At 46.5% G+C, this 21478-nt stretch overlaps 1 protein-coding gene across 4 annotated transcripts in view; it reads right to left on the bottom strand.

The window, feature by feature from the left end:
• The window catches only part of SLC16A7 (solute carrier family 16 member 7), a 212922-nt gene that overhangs the window by 149750 nt on the left and 41694 nt on the right, over positions 1 to 21478 (bottom strand). The window contains exon 1 of one of the 4 annotated variants that reach the window (XM_069764498.1): positions 3116 to 3168. The exons of the other annotated variants lie outside the window; for them this stretch is intronic. The gene's annotated coding sequence lies outside the window, so the exon portion shown is untranslated. Of the gene's footprint in view, positions 1 to 3115; positions 3169 to 21478 lie in introns of those variants that run through there. 4 annotated transcript variants of the gene reach the window in all.

Below are 21478 nucleotides of genomic sequence, written 5' to 3'. Positions count from 1 at the left end.
AGGGTCCACGGTTATTAGTCCCCCCTGGCTAAAAACATCTGCCCCCAGCCACCCCAGAAAAGGCACATCTGGAAGATGCGCCTATTCTGGTACTTAGCCTCTCTCTTCCCACTCCCCTGTAGTGGTGGGATATGGGGTAATGAAGGGTTAATGTCACCTTGCTATTGTAAGGTGACATTAAGTTAGATTAATAATGGAGAGGCGTCAATTATGACACCTATCCATTATTAATCCAATAGTACAAAATGGTTAATAAAACACACACATTATTACAAATGTGTTTTAGTGAAATAAAGACACAGGGTGTTTTAATATTTTATTATACTCTTAATCCACCTGAAGACCCTTGTCACCTGAAACAAAGTTAAACAAAACAAACAACAATATTCCATACCTCTCCGATGCTCAGTCATGTCCCACGCTGTAAATGCATCTGAAGGGGTTAAATCATTTTACACCCAGGAGCTCTGCTAATGCAGCTGTGCTTGTGGCTGTAAAATCCCAGGGAATGAATGGAATGCAGGGGAATGACCTGTAGTTACCTCGAGTCGCGGTGATGCGCCCTATGCTGGATGTCCTCATATAAACTCGAGCGTGGGAAAATATTCAGAAAAGTTCCCAAGCATATCTGGAAACAGATTGCACTTGAAAACCATGTCAAATCTGTGCGTGTGAACATAGCCCTATAATAGTATGACAAAATCAGAACTAAACAGAGGCATTCACAATGCCCAGACTTACAGCCTATCAAATAAGCCTCTATGCCAAGGTTGGCTATAGAGGAAGCATACTATTCAGGGTGTCAGAAACAGGTAATTTGAGTATGTGGGAGAGCACAATGCAATGTACCATAAAACCCAAGGTATATAAAATATATATGAAGTATATACATCTCTATATTAGTATTGTGCAACATATCTTTATCAATTTTTATCAGCTAACAAAATGGAAAGTGAATGAACAAATGAGAAATCTAAATCAGATGATTATTTGCTGTTACTATCCCAGGTACTCTTGCACAAAGTCAGGTATACTGTAGGGTTATACCCAGGTGCATGAGTAACCAATGATACCACACAGGTGATAATGATCAACATTTCATATGTAGGTTGAAACACTATTTATGCATTTGGGGAGTATGGTTTTATTTAGATTCAATAAAGGAATGTCATTATTTCAGATAAAGGACTTTATTCTGCGTGTGTTTTTTATAATATCACTATGGGGTTAGTAATGGGGGTGACTTATAGACGCCTCTCCATTACTAACCTGTGGGCTTGATGTCACCTGACAATACACAGGTAACATGAACCCCCCCAACCATTACCCCACTTGCCACTACACCAGGGCAAGTGGCAAAAGTGAAGCTAAGTGCCAGATTTGGAGCATTTTATAGATACGCCTTTCTGGGACTGCTGAGAGCTTATGTTTTTAGTCTTGGAGGGGGCCAATATCCGTGACCCCTTCCTATTAATGTAGCCGGCAGCTGTCTGCCTAGCCTTGCTGGTTATATTTTATTGTGGGACTCTATGTCAATTTTTTTCTCGGGTCCCCCTGTAAACAAGCCGGTAAAAGCTAAGCAAATGTCTGTGAACTGATAATAGTCTGGGAACCTTCAAGGCTATTGGCTCCTTCCCAGAATATTAACATCAGCCCACAGCCATCGGTTTTCCCTCTGCTGGTCATGAAAATTACATGGGAGCCTGTGCAATTAATTTATTTTTTTTAAATTAACAGTTGTTTGGTTACAGCCAATGTAGGTTCAGTCTGTTAAGGCTCCTACATAGGCTGATTACAATGTGTATTTGTGTGTGTTTATTTACTGGCTTAGTAATGAGGGTGTCTGGCTGACACCTTTTCATTACTAAACCTAAAGCTTGGTGTCAATGACAGCTGCTGACACCAAGCCCTCATCCCATTAGCCTGATACCACACTGCATCAGAATGAAAAAAGGGGCGTTGAACCAAGAAATTACATCACAAGACTTTTTTTCAAATATTTTTATTTAGCTAAAAAAAGACTCCATTGCTGTACAAAAACGCATCCAGACAGCACATACAAAATCGTGGCAAAAACGCACCAAAATGCGCTTTTTGGCGAAAGTGTTTTTGCTGCCAAGAGATGCAGAAACCTTGTAGATACAGTATTTCAGCAAGCAAATACTCAACGTGTGCACATACCCTTACAGTAATAAGTGTCTGCGGGTAACAGTGAAGGATGGTGGAGGCACTTTCTAAGTTTGTGCCTGCATTTAAGCAAATGGAATTGGAGCCTTGTTCATTATTAGTGGTGTCCTCAATGCTGAGAAATACAAGAAGATACTAATCTGTTATGCAATATAAGCAGGGAGGTGTATGACTGGCTACAAATTTATTCTGCAGCAGGACAAAATCCACAAACATACAATGTCATTAAGAACTATCTTCAGTGTAGAGAAGAACAAGGAGTCCTGGAAGTGATGATATAATCCCAACCGAACCTTGCACTCAACATAATCAAATCTGTCTTGGATTACATGACGAAACGTCAGGATTTGCACAAGTCTACACGCACAGATGTGTGGCTAGCTCTAGAAGATGTTTGGGACAATCTCCCTGCCGAGTGCCTTCAAAAACTTTGTGCAAATGTTCCTAGAGGAATTCATGCTTTTATGCTGTTTTGAAGGCAAAGGGCACTCACAACACCTATTGATTTGATTTAGATTTCTTTTTGGTTCATTTGTTAATTGTTAAAAATAAACTATTAACACTTCTATTTATGAAAGCATCCTTACTCTCAGCAGCATTCTTTCCACAACTGGCTCAAACATTTGCACATAGCAGCAAATATATATACCGTATGTATTTTCTAAGATTTGTGCCAATGTTTCATATGGTATATATGAAAAATACTGTCATATTTAAAGAGACAAAAAGAACGACAGCCTGTAACATGATATAACAGTAACAGTATACACCACTGACTGTACAATGGCTGAGAAATACATAGAGTTGCTTGCAGCTGATTTCTCACTGTGTACGAATGTAGAGAACAAGGTAACAGAACATAGTAAACCACATCTTATATTTGACGCAATACAAGAGTTAAACTTTAAGAAAGCAAACAATACAGCACCTGGTAACGGAGCAGGAACAAGGATATCCCTGAAATGTCCTATAGGGCACGAGTCACAGCAAGAAGAGTGCGTTGAATTCATTGCACTCTCGTGCTGCTCATTGGTTGCTATCACTCACACCCCTGTTCATTGTTTCCATTAAAGTGCCAAACTATTATTAAGAGAATGACCTTTACTGCAGATTTCACATTGAACTTGTATATTTCAAAGCTAATGCAAACCTTTTAGCTGGATTGAAGAAAAGACATTGCATTCCTTCTTAAGTTACATAGTACATGTGATTTATAAGTACAGAAATAACCTTTATATATTCATATATCAAGGCCAAGCTGTCAAAATCATTTCATTCTGTAATCTGTATATACTTGTCCATGAAACTGTGCCCCCATAATCCAACAGGTAGCTATAGTAATTATTTAAAGGAGTCTATCACCCTCAGCTTTTAATTTGAACTACTTATACAGATCTGTAGGGAAATTAGCTCCTATAAAAATTGATACCTGCAGCATTGATTAATCTTCTTTAATTGTAAATGGCTTTATTGCATGTGCAAATGAGGTTCTTCACTGAAGACTGGGCGAAATCAAAGGTTCTTTGCACTGTTCCACCCCCTCAAGCAGTTTGGAAATTATAATTCCAGTTCAGAGTGAGCTTCCTGATTTGAATCAAGGAACTGCACATGCGCACTGACACTGCAGTAGCGGAACAGGTGCGAGCATAATGTCAGTGCAGGCGTGCACTTATTCCTCTCTGCTGATTGCTGCACTTGCTCTCTGCACATTGGATAGCCCAGTAGTGAGGAATTATTATTATTATTTGTTTATGTAGCACCATTAATTCCATGGTGCTGTAATGAAAGTAAGCATGTATTAGCACAGGGCAACTGGTGCTTGCAAGGCTCTTACAGTGTCAGTGCGGATGTGCAAGGAAGGGGACTCAATTCACCCAGTGCTCACTGTGGGCAAGCGAGTGCTGTCAATCAAGCAAAGGGGAGGTGTGCACATGTTGATGATAGGGTGGAACAGTGCTGTGACGATCCATTTTTGGATTTGTGGCAGCTCTGGTTCCACACACATTAAAACTTTTTTCCTTTCAGGCCATTGGGGGTTAAATGCAGTTTTCCCAGCTGGCAACCTGGTGTTACTGCAGTGTTGCTGGGTCAGCTGATGTTGCTGGTGACCACTCCCACATTCTGTAAAAGGCCACCTGGTGCTTCAGCTGACCGATGATGATACAGGTCCTTTCTGGAGACCAACCTAGCAGGAGTAGCTCCCTGGTGTCAGTCAAGTCTGGAGTTTGGAGTCCTGTTGCTGTGCTATCTGTGGTGTGGAGTTTAGCAGCGGTGTGCACAAGCTAATTGCTGAGTTTTTGTTACCTTGTCCCTTCGTTGTTTGTGCATTCCCTTTTGGTATTGTGTTCCCCTCACTCTCATATTGTGTCTTCCTGTTTATTTAATTTGTGGTGCTGTTTACATTGTTAACCTCCTGGGGTGGGGGTTGGGGGTTTAGCTCAGGGTTTAACAGGAGATAGGGACAGGTCCATGACTTGTGCCTCCCTACCTTGAAGGGTACCCCCTAGTTAAGGAAAGACAGGGCTCCCCCTAGACTGAGGGGCAGTCCAGGGGCCCAGATTCCTCATCTCCTGTTTTCCCATTATTGCCCCGTGACAAGTGCCTTGAACTCTTGGTCATGCACCGAGAAGACCTAATTTGCATATGCGAAAAAACATTTTTGTTTCCACAATGAGCGTTTAGTGAATTTTTGATGTTTCAGAATTTCTTACTCTATTAAGTAAATTAGGTTACTTGTGGTTAGGGTTGGCGGATTGCACTAAATAAATATAAGTGATAAAGTGTAATCGCAACCCGGGGTCCACCGTAAAGAGATGGAAAACTGCTGCTAGTGAACAATGCTGGAAGTGCAACAGCGAGCGATTGCTCGTGCACACTGAGTTAAGGCCACACAGTGTGAATGGAACGCAGAGTACCCTGCTGTGTTAATTACCAGAACTGTACTGAACAGAAGATTACTAAGTGCAGTACCCTGTTATATGTCACAGAACTAAAGCAAATGGATAGAACTAGCACTGCAACCAAACCGTGTCAATCGCACACGGAAACTAAACAGATGCTGCGTATAATACCCTGACTAGGGTTGAGCTGGCTCAGAGACTCTACTGTGCTAACCGCACACATGTAGGTAACAGATGCTAAGCCAAACGGCTAATTGCCACCCCTGACGCTAGCTGCCTGCCTACGTGTACAGTCCCGAAACTAGACAGACACACAATACATGCAGACAGAGTGGTAGAGTCTCCATTCACATAGCCATACATAAATGATACTAGCACGCCCACCTGTGCCATTGGGGATCTTTATAAAAAAGGCTCCACCCCAAACACTCACACCTATTCGGCCGATGACATATCACGGATATGCTCCGTAAGGTGATTTATGGACTTAGGCTCCAGAGCGTCAAGATTCAGCTGCCTATCACTAATTGCCATAGACTTGGCTGGAGAGCCAGCACTAACCAAATGAACACTGTGAGCCTGAGCAAGATGCTGGGACTGACATCTATGCTGGGCAGGACCTGCAGTGGCCGAGTCAGACTGGGAGACCGCAGAGGCAGATAAGACTTGGGATCTATCCCGTGCAACAGGACAATCCTGACACCTAACATCTCCCCCTGCTCGCATCCCCCCAGCGACCTTAGTCACGCTCGAAGGCCGCAATAAGCTGAGGGGCATCAATGTGCTCAACAGGCTCCCAGGTCCTATCCTCTCTTCCAGTCGGCCAAGTAAAACTTTTTACCACGCACCGCCTTGAACCCAACAAAAACGTTGACCTCAAAATCATCCGAGGATGTATCTGAACTCCTAGCAGGAGTCCCTGAAAACCGGGCCATATACACGGGTTTCAAAAGAGACACATGAAAAGTGTTGGTAATGTTCAAGTATGGTGGAAGACTGAAGCGATAAACTACAGGATTCACCTGCTCAATAACCTTGAAAGGACCTAAACAGCAAGGAGCAAATTTAGTGGACTCCGCACGCAACCTGATGCTACGAGATGACAACCTCACCAAATTTCTCGGGGTGAAGACATTGGCAGGACCACGATGCGCATCGGTGGAAGCCCTCATTCTCTCCTTAGACAATTTAATTGCATCCTGTGTGCGGTCCCAGATATCACTAGCCTCCACAGCCCAGTCCTCCACCCTTCGGTTACAAGACGAAAAGGGCAAGGGCACAGGAAGGCGCCGATGCTGGCCGTAGTTTAAGATAAACTGAGTCTGTCCCGTGGAGTCAGGAGATGGCATTGTTTAGGGCAAACTCTGCCCACGGCAGTAAACATGACCAGATGTCATGCCTGGCGGACACAAAATGCCCATAGATAAGTGACCAGAGTCTGCTTGGTCCTTTCCACCAGCCCATTCATTTTGGGATGATACCTGAAAGACAAATTGAGCTCAATACTGAGCAGGTTCCTCCAAAAACGAGACGCAAACTGAAGGCCCCGGTCACTGACAATCTTGTCAGGCATCCCATGAAGGTGAAATATATACAAGCCCGCAGATCTCTGCCTGGAAGACCGATTCCTGGCACACAATACACAGGCTTGCACGTAATCCCTGATGTCACAAGCCATCTGAGGCCACGAATAAGATCTCTCAAGCAACTTGGTAGTCCTCTTGATGCTGAAATCACGACCCAATTTGGAGGTGTGTGCCCATGAGAGTACCTCTGGGTGCAGATTGGGTGGTACATATGATTTGCCCGGAGGTACCTGCTCAAGGGACACTGGGGTCACCGTTTGAAGACTCTCCAAAGGGACTATCAGACGTGGCTTGTCTCCATCCTCGGATGAGACTACTGAATGAGACAGGGCATCGGCACGTAAATTCTTCTCCTCAGACAAAAAATGAATGGTAAAATTGAACCGGGAGAAGAATAGGGACCATGTAGCCTGGCGAGAATTTAGCCGCAGGGCTGTCTGGAGGTAAAGCAGGTTTTTTATGGTCCATAAAGACCTTAAAGGGATGCCTAGCTCCCTTCAGGAGATGTCTCCATTCCGCAAAGGCCAACCTCATGGCGAGCAATTCCATGTCCCCGATGGAATAATTCCTCTCCGCAGGAGAAAAGGTCTTGGAGAAAAAGATGGGGTCAAAGGGGCAACGTTTCTCCTTATGGAGAGTGACATACCAGCTCTTGCTTGTCAAGGTAAGGAGGCTTACTCGCCATGCAATGCTCCTCTGGGAAATATAATATGCAAATTTCCTCTTTATTGCCCCTTAGACCCCAGTCCAGAGCCTCTCATCTAGCCAAATTAGTTCTCATGCTTCGCACTGACGAGGGCCAACAGCCCAAAACACCGTGTCTGCAAATTGAGATACTGATTTGGCTTTTATCCTAAGTCATATTGCATGACTCGTTAAAGGGTTGATTGTGACTTGTATGATCGCTACTTCCAACAGGTGGCGCTATAGAGTTTAAGTCCTCTTTTTCTCTGAAGAGGCAATTTGCATATGGAGAAAAAGAAACATGGATGTTTCCGACCTTGAGCATCCTTTTGATATAGGACTGCTCCAGCCCCACTGGAGGAGGCATCCACCTCCAAGATAAAAGGTTTATCAACATCGGGACGATGCAGAACTGGCACTTAGCTAAATGGGCCTTCAGGGAAGTAAAGGCCTTGGAGACATCCTCAGATCACTGCTTAGGATTAGCTCCCCTCTTGGTGAGGGCTACCAAGGGAGTCGCCAGAGGGGATAAGTGGGGAATGAACTGGCAGCAATAGTTAATGAATCCAATAAAGCGCTGCACCGTTTTAAGAAAATGAGGCTCCTGCCAGTTCAATACCGACACCAGTTTGGCAGGATCCATAGCTAGGCCTTGGGAAGAGATGATATACCCCAGGAATGGTAGGGACTCCTGCTCAAACATACACTTCTCAAGTTTGGCATAAAGGGAATTTGCGCATAGTAGCTCAAAGTCCCTACATACATCCCTATGGTGATAGTCGATATCTGGAGAATAGATTAAAATGTCTTCCATATATACCACCACAAATGTGGATAACATCTCCCGAAAGATGTCGTTCACAAAATCCTGAAAGACTGCAGGAGCATTACAGAGACGGAATGGCATTACTAAGCACTCATAATGACCGTCCCGGTTATTAAAGGGAACCTGTCACCTCAAATTGACGGGATATTGAAATGACTTTTTACAGGCCTGATGGGCGGCATTTCATCTTCATTTCTCCAACCCGTCCGTCCCTGTTGTCCCCAATATGTTAGTGAATTAGAGTACGTGTGCTCCATAGCTGGCGCGTGCGCAATGCAATCTTCGGTTGCGCACGCGCAGTATGCTTTGCCCAACTGCAGGCAAAGCCAAAAAGCATTACTGCACATGTGCCCGCGCAATATGTCCCGCAACATAGGGAAATACTTCCGGGACAGAGTGCGCGGAAACAAAAGTAAACAAAAAGGAAACAAAAGCAGCAGCTTAAAATAAAAGCAATACAAACATGTCAAAATAACATACTCAAAAACACAATGAAGAACTGCAGGTAAACTAATTTAGCTTATTGGTGCAGAAATGTTGCAGAAAATTTTCAACATCAAAAACATACCAAATACTGATTATGGGAACTTTGCTTTTAGAGGCAGATACCGCCTGAACAACACTGCTATCATCTATAGGGAAATATGCAGGCTTACCTCCTGAGCCCACATCAAAGACAGGTACCCTAAATTGGACATACCAGTACGTCTAGTGTCAGGAAGGGGTTAATGACCTTATAATGCTCACTTAGCGATCTTATATCCCTTATTTACCCCAATGTTGACAATGCACAGCTGCAGCCTGCAAGGATCCCATCGACCATACTATTAAGACATGTAATATACCAAAGCATGTCACAGGGAAACACCTCTAAAAGATGAATTGTTATGTAGAATGCAACTGTTGAGTAGTCATTATACCACAGTACAGACAGGACAAGGCACACTACCATTAACCTGAATACCTTACATGATTGACCTTGCAATGACAGCTAGCGAGGGACTAAAGATATTAGTTTTTGGCATCTAGCCATAACAACAATACAAAGCTAAAATGGAGTGGAAAATCTGCTCCTTAGGATGCATGGCTTCTGTCTGTGTATTTAGGTGCATGGTTTGTGTCAGTAAACGAGTGATTAGCTGGAAAGAAAGTCAGGACCAAATAAGTGTCAAGGATTCTCCAGTGCTGATATTCACAATTAGTTAGAAGAAAAAGTCTGAAATATGCCTGCTAAATATGTATTTTTATCGATCAGTAGTTTTATGAAGATCAATGTCTCCTATTTAGGCCAGGTTTAGACAGGCGCATTTCACGGCCTGTATATAAACCACAATGTCCCGACTGACCGTGACTGTCCAGACCTGAACTTACAGTTTAAGGCTGCCGTCACACTAGCAGTATTTGGTCAGTTTTTTACATCAGTATTTGCAAGCCAAAACCAGGAGTGGGTCATAAATACAGAAGTGGTGCATATGTTTCTATTATACTTTTCCTCTATTTGTTCCACTCCTGGTTTTGGCTTACAAATAGTGTTGAGCATTCCGATACCGCAAGTATCGGGTATCGGCCGATATTTGCGGTATCGGAATTCCGATACCGAATTCCGATACTTCCCGCGTATCGGATACCGGAATCGGAAGTTCCCAGAATTCAAACTGAACGCAGCAGCCAATGAGGAATGATTGGAAGTGTGGGCACATCCTGTTTAGCATGGTGGGCATGTAAGTACTGGCAAGGCTTGGATTGGCTGCTGAAATGATGTCACTCTGCACTATAAAAAACGCTGCCGCCATTTTGCGCTCACTCTGCTGTGATTTCAGTTAGGGACAGGACGCTGTGTTCTAACTGAGGGCCAGTCGAGCTAGCTAATTGCTTTATTTTCCTTTCCAAAGGCTAATTTAGCAAAACGCTGTGTGTTCTTCACTGTTCACCTTGCTCTTGCCTTGCAGCGCTGTTTTAACAGCGTTCTGCAAGGTCTCTGTGTGTGTGTGTGTGCAGCTCACTCTGTAGTCTGTGTGCAGCCATATACCCGGTTGTATTCAGCTCAGGGGGGGTTCACACTGCCTCACACAGTTGTCCTTTTTTGCTCTTAGTGCAGCCTGCTGCACATTTTTTCTCAAATTTCCTATTAGTGTTTTTCCACCAGTCTCCAGCTCTATTGTGGAAAAACACTACATAGGATAACCTAGAGGGGGTTTTTTGGGCCTTGCAGCGCCGTTTACGGCTGTCCGCACGGTCTCCGTGTGAGCCCAGCTCGCCCTGTAGTCTGTGTGCAGCCATAGCCGGTTGGATTCAGCTCAGGGTTCGTTACTGGCTCATACCTTGAGAAAAATTTTACTTTTTTTCAAATAGTGCAGCCTGTTTAAAATTTGAAAAAAAAAAATTCCTATTAGTGTCTTTCCACTCGTATCCAGCTAAATAGTGGAAAAACACTATATAGGATAACCTAGAGGAGGGTTTTTTGGCCTTGCAGCGCCGTTTACGGCTGTCTGCACGGTCTCCGTGTGAGCCCAGCTCGCCCTGTAGTCTGTGTGCAGCCATAGCCGGTTGGATTCAGCTCAGGGTTCGTTACTGGCTCATACCTAGAGAAAAATTTTACTTTTTTTCAAATAGTGCAGCCTGTTTAAAATTTGAAAAACAAAAATTCCTATTAGTGTCTTTCCACTCGTATCCAGCTAAATAGTGGAAAAACACAATATAGGATAACCTAGAGGAGGGTTTTTTGGCCTTGCAGCGCCGTTTACGGCTGTCTGCACGGTCTCTGTGTGAGCGCAGCTCGCCCTGTAGTCTGTGTGCAGCCATAGCCGGTTGGATTCAGCTCAGGGTGCGTTACTGCCTCATACCTTGAAAAACAATTTCCTTTTTTTCAAATAGTGCAGCCAGTTTAAAATTTGAAAAAAAAAATTCCTATTAGTGTCTTTCCACTCGTATCCAGCTAAATAGTGGAAAAACACTATATAGGATAACCTAGAGGAGGTTTTTTTGGCCTTGCAGCGCCGTTTACGGCTGTCTGCACGGTCTCCGTGTGAGCCCAGCTCGCCCTGTAGTCTGTGTGCAGCCATAGCCGGTTGGATTCAGCTCAGGGTTCGTTACTGCCTCATACCTTGAGAAAAATTTTACTTTTTTTCAAATAGTGCAGCCTGTTTAAAATTTGAAAAAAAAATTTCCTATTAGTGTCTTTCCACTCGTATCCAGCTAAATAGTGGAAAAACACTATATAGGATAACCGAGAGGAGGGTTTTTGGCCTTGCAGCGCCGTTTACGGCTGTCTACACGGTCTCCGTGTGATTTAAACTAGCTCTGTAGCCCGATCTGCACCAAAAAAAAAGTTAAGTTCACCAAACACAACTTAACACTTGTGTAGGCCACATTTGAAAAATAATAAAGTTTAGTCCACAATTTACAATATTAGTGTTTCTTACACCTGTTAGGAGGAGCATTTCAGGAATAAGCACACTAAGGCCTTAGTACTTTTCTGCTTATCTTTATCTGTCAACCAAGATGAAGAGGGCAGTGAGTAAGGCACGTGGGCGTGGGCGCGGAGCAGGGAGAGGAGCAGGGAGAGGACGTGGTGATTCTGTGCCTGCTGCGTGCGCCGGTGACTCGTCGTCACTCAGTTTCAGCAGGGAACAGTCCTTCATGCGCAGCTTTGTCGGAGAGCGCCGTGCACCGCTGCTACGTGAAGACCAAATTGAAGCCGTTGTCGGGTGGATGGCAGCTAACGCCTCGGCATCGACTTCAGTTAGTGCCACATCCTCTCAGGCACAGAGCACTGGAGAGCAGCCATCTGTCTCTTCACCACCTGCCAAATTGGCCAGGCAGTCAGAGACCCCAGGACAGGAGCCGTCTCTACTTCTGTTCTCTGAATCTCTTGGCTTGGAAACAGGGGGCCAGCCAAGCAGCATTGGAGAAATGGAAGAAGAGGCAGTGTGCAGTGATGCCCAAAAGCTTTATCTCTCTGACTCTGAAGAGGCAGGTGGGCCAGTGCCTCCGGTGACCACAGCGCAGTACGCATCTGATGATGAAACTCAGGTGCCGCTTTCTGATGCGTACTGTGCTGCCGAGACTACCCAGGAGGAGCAGTTGGTGGCAGAGGGTAGTGGAGATGATGAGGTCCTTGACCCATCGTGGCGTGAGGAACAGGAAGGTGGTGGGAGCAGCTCTGAGGAAGAGCTTCCCCTTACGGGCCAAAGAGGGAGAGGGAGGGGGAAGACTGCGGAGCCTGTAGCCTCCACTTTGGCACCCGTTAGGAACCTGTCTCTTTCCAAAGCCAAAAAGGGCGCTCCCAAGACTTGCAGTGCCTGGTCCTTTTTTGACACAGTTGCAGATGACATTTGTTTTGTCAAATGCAAGCTGTGTCATCAGAAAGTAAAAAGAGGTAAAAGTGTCAGCAACCTCAATACCACAAATATGTGGAAACATGTGCGGAACAGGCACGCGGTGGAGTTACAGAAACACAGTGAAGACGTAGGCCAACCAACAGCGGCAGCTACCACCTCTTCATCTCGTGTTGCCTCTTCCTCCACTGTTGTCCAGAGACCTAGTGTAATTCCACCCACAGCACCACCTTCCCAGTCATCCTCACACTCCCAGTCTACTCTACAGCCATCGGTAGTCCAGGCATGGGAGAAAAGGCGGGCATTCTCGGCCAACCATCCCCGAGCACAGGCTCTGAATGCAGGCATTGCCAAACTGTTGTCCCTGGAAATGCTCTCGTTCAGGCTGGTGGAGACTGACAGCTTCCGTGACTTGATGGCATTGGCAGTCCCACAGTACAAGGTGCCCAGCCGCTTTTACTTCAGCAGGCAGGCTGTCCCTGCCCTGCACAGGCATGTTGAGGCAAACATAAAACATGCGCTACTGAACGCCGTCAGTAGCAAGGTCCACCTCACCACCGATGCGTGGACCAGTCAGCATGGACAGGGGCGATATGTTTCCCTCACTGCCCATTGGGTTAATGTTGTTGAGCCAGGTACAGATCGTGCGAGTGGCGCAGGACGTGTCCTGCCCACTCCAAGGATTGCAGGAATCCAGTCTGTACGCATCGACTCCTCCTCTTACACCAGTTCCTCTGATTCCTCTCTGCAGGATCCGTCACAGTCCACCTCCACATGGACCCGTGAACGTTTACCTATGACCGACATGAGCACAGCCGTGGCCAAACGTCAGCAGGCCGTCTTGAAACTAGTTTCATTGGGGCATCGAAGCCACACAGCGCAGGAGCTCTGGAATGCCATCAAGCAGGAGAGCGATGTGTGGTTACTGCCAGCGAATCTCCAGCCAGGCATGGTAGTGTGTGACAATGGCCGAAATCTGGTGGCAGCTTTGGCCCTTGGCAACCTCACTCACATCCCATGTCTGGCACATGTGCTCAATTTGGTTGTGCAGAGTTTTCTGAGGGACTATCCGGATCTTGATGCCCTGCTGCACAAGGTCCGCCTAGAGTGTGCTCACTTGCGGCGTTCCAGCTTGGCCAGATCCCGCATTGCTGCTCTGCAGCGCCGATTCCACCTTCCGGAACACCGCATCATATGTGACCTACCTACCCGGTGGAATTCCACGCTACATATGTTGGAGCGGTTGTGTGAGCAGCAGCAAGCAGTTATGGAGTACCAGCTGCATCAGGTGCAAAGAAGTCGCAGTCAGCGCCGATCAGACTTCACAACCACAGAGTGGGCCACTATGAAGGACGTCTGACAGGTTTTGCGTCCTTTTGATTATTCCACGCGGATGGCAAGTGCAGATGATGCACTAGTCAGCATGACTGTCCCCCTTATCTGCCTGCTTCAGCAAACTTTGCAAGGGTTAAGGGATGATGTGGTGGAAGAGGTGGAGGATGAGGAGTCACCTTTTCCATCAGCTTCTGGAGAGTCAGCGCCACGTGGTTCCTCACAAAGGGGTACGCAGGGGCCAATTTGTGAGGAGGATGAGGAGGAGTCAATGGAGGAGGAAGAGCTCCGTCCAGAGGAGGGAGCGACACAATTGTCCAGTGGTCAGTGTGTACAGCGAGGGTGGGGTGATGACGAGCGGGCAGAGATCATGTCTCAAGCAGGGGACAGCGTTTCTGGGCCAGTTGGCACTCTGCAGCACATGGTGGATTTCATGCTGCAGTGCCTGAGAAACGACCGCCGCATCGACCACATTCTCAACATGCCTGATTATTGGGTGTTCACCCTCCTCGATCCTCGCTACCGGGACAACGTCCAAAACCTCATCCCTGCGTTGACCCGGGAACGTAAATTGCGGGAGTACCACGACACACTGGTGAATTCCATCATCTTCTCCTGTCCAACTGAGAGGAGTTCTGCTAGTGCTTTACAAAGCAGCTCAGTGCGTCGAGGCAGTGGGGGAGGCTCTGCCCAAAGAGGGAGCAGAAGCAGTGCCTCTGCCCAAGGCAAGCCCAGTATGGCACAACTCTGGCACACTTTTGTGTGCCCGCCCCAAATGTCTACACCATCACCGGCGGCTCCAGTCAGCAGGAGGCAACGGTTCCGTCAGATGGTGACAGACTACATGGCTTGCCCTCTTACTGTACTCCCAGACGGCTCTTCCCCGTTCAAGTTTTGGGTCTCTAAGCTGGATACATGGCCAGAGCTAAGCCAGTATGCATTGGAGGTGCTGGCTTGCCCTGCGGCTAGTGTCTTATCGGAACGTGTCTTTAGTGCCGCAGGTGGTGTACTAACAGACCGTCGCATGCGACTATCCTCCGATAACGTTGACCGGCTTACTTTCCTGAAAATGAACCAGGCCTGGATCTCGCAGGAATTTGCCACTCCTCTGCCTGATTAAGTAATTGGGTGTCATCCAGGTCTCCTGCTGTGTTCATCTTTCTACCACCTGAACTGCTATTCCTGGGCTCCAACACCGCCAGTTGCGGCTCAGAAGTGCAGGCTGCACAGTAAAAACATACGACCCAGTGTTATTGGGTTTCAGTAACGTCAGCTGATCCCCAGCTGTGTAGCCGGCAATGTGTCCTGCGACCGCCACGCTGGCACAACAACCTAAATGTAAGGGAACCTGTCCCCATCCCCCCCCCCCCCGTCGTTTGTTACTGAAAGAGCCATCTTGTGCAGCAGTAATGCTGCACAAGGAAAAGGTAGCTCTTTTTTTTTAGCTCTTTGCACACGCAGAACTTAACACTTATAAAATGTGTTCACTGATACCGTTATACCGTCCCGGAGCTGGGACTTTCCTTCGTAATGTGACGCAGCACAGCCGTCATTCCTACCCCCTTGGTGCCATGCGCTGCCTCCTCAGCGATGTTTTAAGCTGTCACGGAGCCTGCGCTGTTCTGTTATCCCTTGGGCATGCCCTATTTGCGCTGCCTGTCTTCTGACATAATTTGGTGTCAGGCTGGCTGCGCCTGTGCGGCCGCGCTGCCCGAGATCCCGCCTCGCAGTGTCTTCTGATTGAGTCACACTGCGGGCCTGGGATCCATGGGCATGCGCAGTGCATATCTTCCCCTCGGGCTCTCGCTCATTTCCCTCCGCCTTCTTTAGACTGTGCGCCGTCAGCTGATCCCTAGCATGCCACGGCCGTGACACCGCACAGTCTGAAGAAGAGGGAAGGAGGGGAGTGAGAGTCGAGGTTATGCACTGTGCATGCCCATGGTTCCAAGGCCCGCAGTGGGATTACGTTAGACGAGACTGCGAGGTGGGATCTGGAGCAGCGTGGACGCACAGGCACTGACAGCCTGACACCAAATTATGTCAGAAGACAGGCAGCGCTAATTGGGCATGGCCAAGGGCTAACAGAACAGCGCAGGCTCCGTGACAGCTTAAAACAACGCTGAGGAGGCAGCGCACGGCATCAAGGGGATAGGAATGACAGCTGTGCTGTGTCCCATTACGAAGGAAATTCGCACCTCCGGAACGGTTTAACGGTATAAAGGGACACATTTTTAGTGTTTACTTCGGTGTTTGCAAGGAGCATTGTTATGTTTGCTAATGACAGGTGTTATGAAGGCAATCCAGAAACACAGTGTGCTTAGCGATCAGAGCGCACACAGTGATCTGACAAATACCCAAAAATACAAGAACGAGCTCTGAGACGTGGAAACTCTGTAGACTGCACACCTGATCCTATCCTAAACACAACTAAAAGCGGCTGTGGATTGCGCCTAACAACTACCTAGGCAACTCGGCACAGCCTAAGAAACTAGCTAGCCTGAAGATAGAAAAATAGGCCTGACTTGCCCCAGAGAAATTCCCCAAAGGAAAAGGCAGCCCCCCACATATAATGACTGTGAGTAAGATGAAAAGACAAAACGTAGGGATGAAATAGATTCAGCAAAGTGGGGCCCGAAATTCTAGGACAGAGCGAGGACAGTAAAGCAAACTTTGCAGTCTACAAAAAACCCTAAAGCAAAACCACGCAAAGGGGGGCAAAAAAACCCACCGTGCCGAACTAACGGCACGGCGGTACACCCTTTGCGTCTCAGAGCTTCCAGCAAAACAAAAGACAAGCTGGACAGAAAAAAAGCAACAAAAAGCAAAAAGCACTTAGCTATACAGAGCAGCAGGTCACAGGAACAATCAGGAGAAGCTCAGATCCAACACTGAAACATTGACAAGGAGCAAGGATAGCAGCATCAGGCGGAGTTAAGTAATGAAGCAGTTAACGAGCTCACCAGAACACCTGAGGGAGGAAGCTCAGAAGCTGCAGTACCACTTGTGACCACAGGAGTGAATTCAGCCACAGAATTCACAACAGTACCCCCCCCTTGAGGAGGGGTCACCGAACCCTCACCAGAGCCCCCAGGCCGACCAGGATGAGCCGCATGAAAGGCACGAACAAGATCGGAAGCATGAACATCAGAGGCAAAAACCCAGGAATTATCTTCCTGAGCATAACCCTTCCATTTAACCAGATACTGGAGTTTCCGTCTAGAAACACGAGAATCCAAAATCTTCTCCACAATATACTCCAATTCCCCCTCCACCAAAACCGGGGCAGGAGGCTCAACAGATGGAACCATAGGTGCCACGTATCTCCGCAACAACGACCTATGGAATACATTATGTATGGAAAAGGAGTCTGGGAGGGTCAAACGAAAAGACACAGGATTGAGAACCTCAGAAATCCTATACGGACCAATAAAATGAGGTTTAAATTTAGGAGAGGAAACCTTCATAGGAATATGACGAGAAGATAACCAAACCAGATCCCCAACACGAAGTCGGGGACCCACACGGCGTCTGCGATTAGCGAAAAGTTGAGCTTTCTCCTGGGACAAGATCAAATTGTCCACTACCTGAGTCCAGATCTGCTGCAACCTATCCACCACAGAATCCACACCAGGACAGTCCGAAGACTCAACCTGTCCTGAAGAGAAACGAGGATGGAACCCAGAATTGCAAAAAAATGGAAAAACCAAGGTAGCCGAGCTGGCCCGATTATTAAGGGCGAACTCAGCCAACGGCAAAAAGGACACCCAATCATCCTGGTCTGCAGAAACAAAACATCTCAGATATGTTTCCAAGGTCTGATTAGTTCGTTCGGTCTGGCCATTAGTCTGAGGATGGAAAGCCGAGGAAAAGGATAGGTCAATGCCCATCCTACCACAAAAGGCTCGCCAAAACCTTGAAACAAACTGGGAACCTCTGTCAGAAACAATATTCTCAGGAATGCCATGCAACCGAACCACATGCTGAAAGAACAAAGGTACCAAATCAGAGGAGGAAGGCAATTTAGCCAAGGGCACCAGATGGACCATTTTAGAAAAGCGATCACAGACCACCCAAATGACTGACATCTTTTGAGAAACGGGAAGGTCAGAAATGAAATCCATCGAAATATGTGTCCAAGGCCTCTTTGGGACCGGCAAGGGCAAAAGCAACCCACAGCACGAGAACAGCAGGGCTTAGCCCTAGCACAAATCCCACAGGACTGCACAAAAGTACGTACATCCCGTGACAGAGATGGCCACCAGAAGGATCTAGCCACTAACTCTCTGGTACCAAAGATTCCAGGATGACCAGCCAACACCGAACAATGAAGTTCAGAGATAAGTTTATTAGTCCACCTATCAGGGACGAACAGTTTCTCTGCTGGACAACGATCAGGTTTATTCGCCTGAAATTTTTGCAGCACCCGCCGCAAATCAGGGGAGATGGCAGACACAATGACTCCTTCCTTGAGGATACCCGCTGGCTCAGATAAACCCGGAGAGTCGGGCACAAAACTCCTAGACAGAGCATCCGCCTTCACATTTTTAGAGCCCGGAAGGTACGAAATCACAAAGTCGAAGCGGGCAAAAAATAACGACCAACGGGCCTGTCTAGGATTCAAGCGCTTGGCAGACTCGAGATAAGTCAAGTTCTTATGATCAGTCAATACCACCACGCGATGCTTAGCTCCTTCAAGCCAATGACGCCACTCCTCGAATGCCCACTTCATGGCCAGCAACTCTCGATTGCCCACATCATAATTACGCTCAGCGGGTGAAAACTTCCTGGAAAAGAAAGCACATGGTTTCATCACTGAGCAATCAGAACCTCTCTGTGACAAAACCGCCCCTGCTCCAATCTCAGAAGCATCAACCTCGACCTGGAACAGAAGAGAAACATCTGGCTGACACAACACAGGGGCAGAACAAAAACGACGCTTCAACTCCTGAAAAGCTTCCACAGCAGCAGAAGACCAATTAACCAAATCAGCACCCTTCTTGGTCAAATCGGTCAATGGTTTGGCAATGCTAGAAAAATTACAGATGAAGCGACGATAAAAATTAGCAAAGCCCAGGAACTTTTGCAGACTTTTCAGAGATGTCGGCTGAATCCAATCCTGGATGGCTTGGACCTTAACTGGATCCATCTCGATAGTAGAAGGGGTAAAGATGAACCCCAAAAATGAAACTTTCTGCACACCGAAGAGACACTTTGATCCCTTCACAAACAAAGAGTTAGCACGCAGGACCTGAAAAACCATTCTGACCTGCTTCACATGAGACTCCCAATCATCTGAGAAGATCAAAATGTCATCCAAGTAAACAATCAGGAATTTATCCAGATACTCACGGAAGATGTCATGCATAAAAGACTGAAACACAGATGGAGCATTGGCAAGTCCGAACGGCATCACTAGATACTCAAAATGACCCTCGGGCGTATTGAATGCAGTTTTCCATTCATCTCCTTGCCTGATTCTCACCAGATTATATGCACCACGAAGATCTATCTTAGTGAACCAACTAGCCCCCTTAATCCGAGCAAACAAGTCAGATAACAATGGCAAGGGATACTGAAATTTAACAGTGATCTTATTAAGAAGGCGGTAATCAATACACGGTCTCAGCGAACCATCCTTCTTGGCTACAAAGAAGAACCCTGCTCCCAGTGGTGATGACGATGGGCGAATATGTCCCTTCTCCAGGGATTCCTTCACATAACTGCGCATAGCGGCGTGTTCGGGCACGGATAAATTAAATAATCGACCTTTAGGGAATTTACTACCAGGAATCAAATTGATAGCACAATCACAATCCCTATGTGGAGGTAGAGCATCGGACTTGGGCTCTTCAAATACATCCTGATAATCAGACAAGAACTCTGGGACCTCAGAAGGGGTGGATGACGAAATCGACAAAAATGGAACATCACCATGTACCCCCTGACAACCCCAGCTGGATACCGACATGGAATTCCAATCCAATACTGGATTATGGGTTTGTAGCCATGGCAACCCCAACACGACCACATCATGCAGATTATGCAACACCAGAAAGCGAATAACTTCCTGATGTGCAGGAGCCATGCACATGGTCAGCTGGGCCCAGTATTGAGGTTTATTCTTGGCCAAAGGTGTAGCATCAATTCCTCTCAATGGAATAGGACACCGCAAAGGCTCCAAGAAAAACCCACAACGTTTAGCATAATCCAAATCCATCAGATTCAGGGCAGCGCCCGAATCCACAAACGCCATGACAGAAAACGACGACAAAGAGCATATCAAGGTAATGGACAGAAGGAATTTGGACTGTACAGTACCAATGACGGCAGACCTAGCGGACCGCTTAGTGCGCTTAGGACAATCAGAAATAGCATGAGTGGAATCACCACAGTAGAAACACAGACCATTCAGACGTCTGTATTCCTGCCGTTCAACTCTAGTCATAGTCCTATCGCACTGCATAGGCTCAGGTTTAACCTCAGGCAGTACCGCCAAATGGTGCACAGATTTACGCTCGCGCAACCGTCGACCGATCTGAATGGCCAAAGACAAAGACTCATTCAAACCAGCAGGCATAGGAAATCCCACCATGACATCCTTAAGAGCCTCAGAGAGACCCTTTCTGAACAAAGCTGCCAGCGCAGATTCATTCCACTGAGTGAGTACTGACCATTTCCTAAATTTCTGACAATATACTTCTATATCATCCTGACCCTGGCACAAAGCCAGCAAATTTTTCTCAGCCTGATCCACTGAATTAGGCTCATCGTACAGCAATCCGAGCGCCAGGAAAAACGCATCGACACTACTCAATGCAGGGTCTCCTGGCGCAAGAGAAAATGCCCAGTCTTGAGGGTCGCCGCGCAAAAAAGAAATAATAATCAAAACCTGTTGAATAGGATTACCAGAAGAATGAGGTTTCAAGGCCAGAAATAGCTTACAATTATTTTTGAAACTTAGAAACTTAGTTCTATCTCCAAAAAACAAATCAGGAATAGGAATTCTTGGTTCTAACATAGATTTCTGATCAATAGTATCTTGAATCTTTTGTACATTTATAACGAGATTATCCATTGAAGAGCACAGACCCTGAATATCCATGTCCACACCTGTGTCCAGAATCACCCAAATGTCTAGGAGAAAAAAAAAAAAGTGAACACAGAGCAGAAAAAAAAAAAAAAAAAAATGATGTCAGAACTTTTTCTTTCCCTCTATTGAGAATCATTAGTTTGGGCTCCTTGTACTGTTATGTTTGCTAATGACAGGTGTTATGAAGGCAATCCAGAAACACAGTGTGCTTAGCGATCAGAGCGCACACAGTGATCTGACAAATACCCAAAAATACAAGAACGAGCTCTGAGACGTGGAAACTCTGTAGACTGCACACCTGATCCTATCCTAAACACAACTAAAAGCGGCTGTGGATTGCGCCTAACAACTACCTAGGCAACTCGGCACAGCCTAAGAAACTAGCTAGCCTGAAGATAGAAAAATAGGCCTGACTTGCCCCAGAGAAATTCCCCAAAGGAAAAGGCAGCCCCCCACATATAATGACTGTGAGTAAGATGAAAAGACAAAACGTAGGGATGAAATAGATTCAGCAAAGTGGGGCCCGAAATTCTAGG

The sequence above is a fragment of the Ranitomeya imitator genome, chromosome 4, assembly GCF_032444005.1.
Source record: "Ranitomeya imitator isolate aRanImi1 chromosome 4, aRanImi1.pri, whole genome shotgun sequence".
Lineage (NCBI taxonomy): Eukaryota > Metazoa > Chordata > Amphibia > Anura > Dendrobatidae > Ranitomeya > Ranitomeya imitator.
This window is presented reverse-complemented; position numbering and strand designations above follow the sequence as displayed.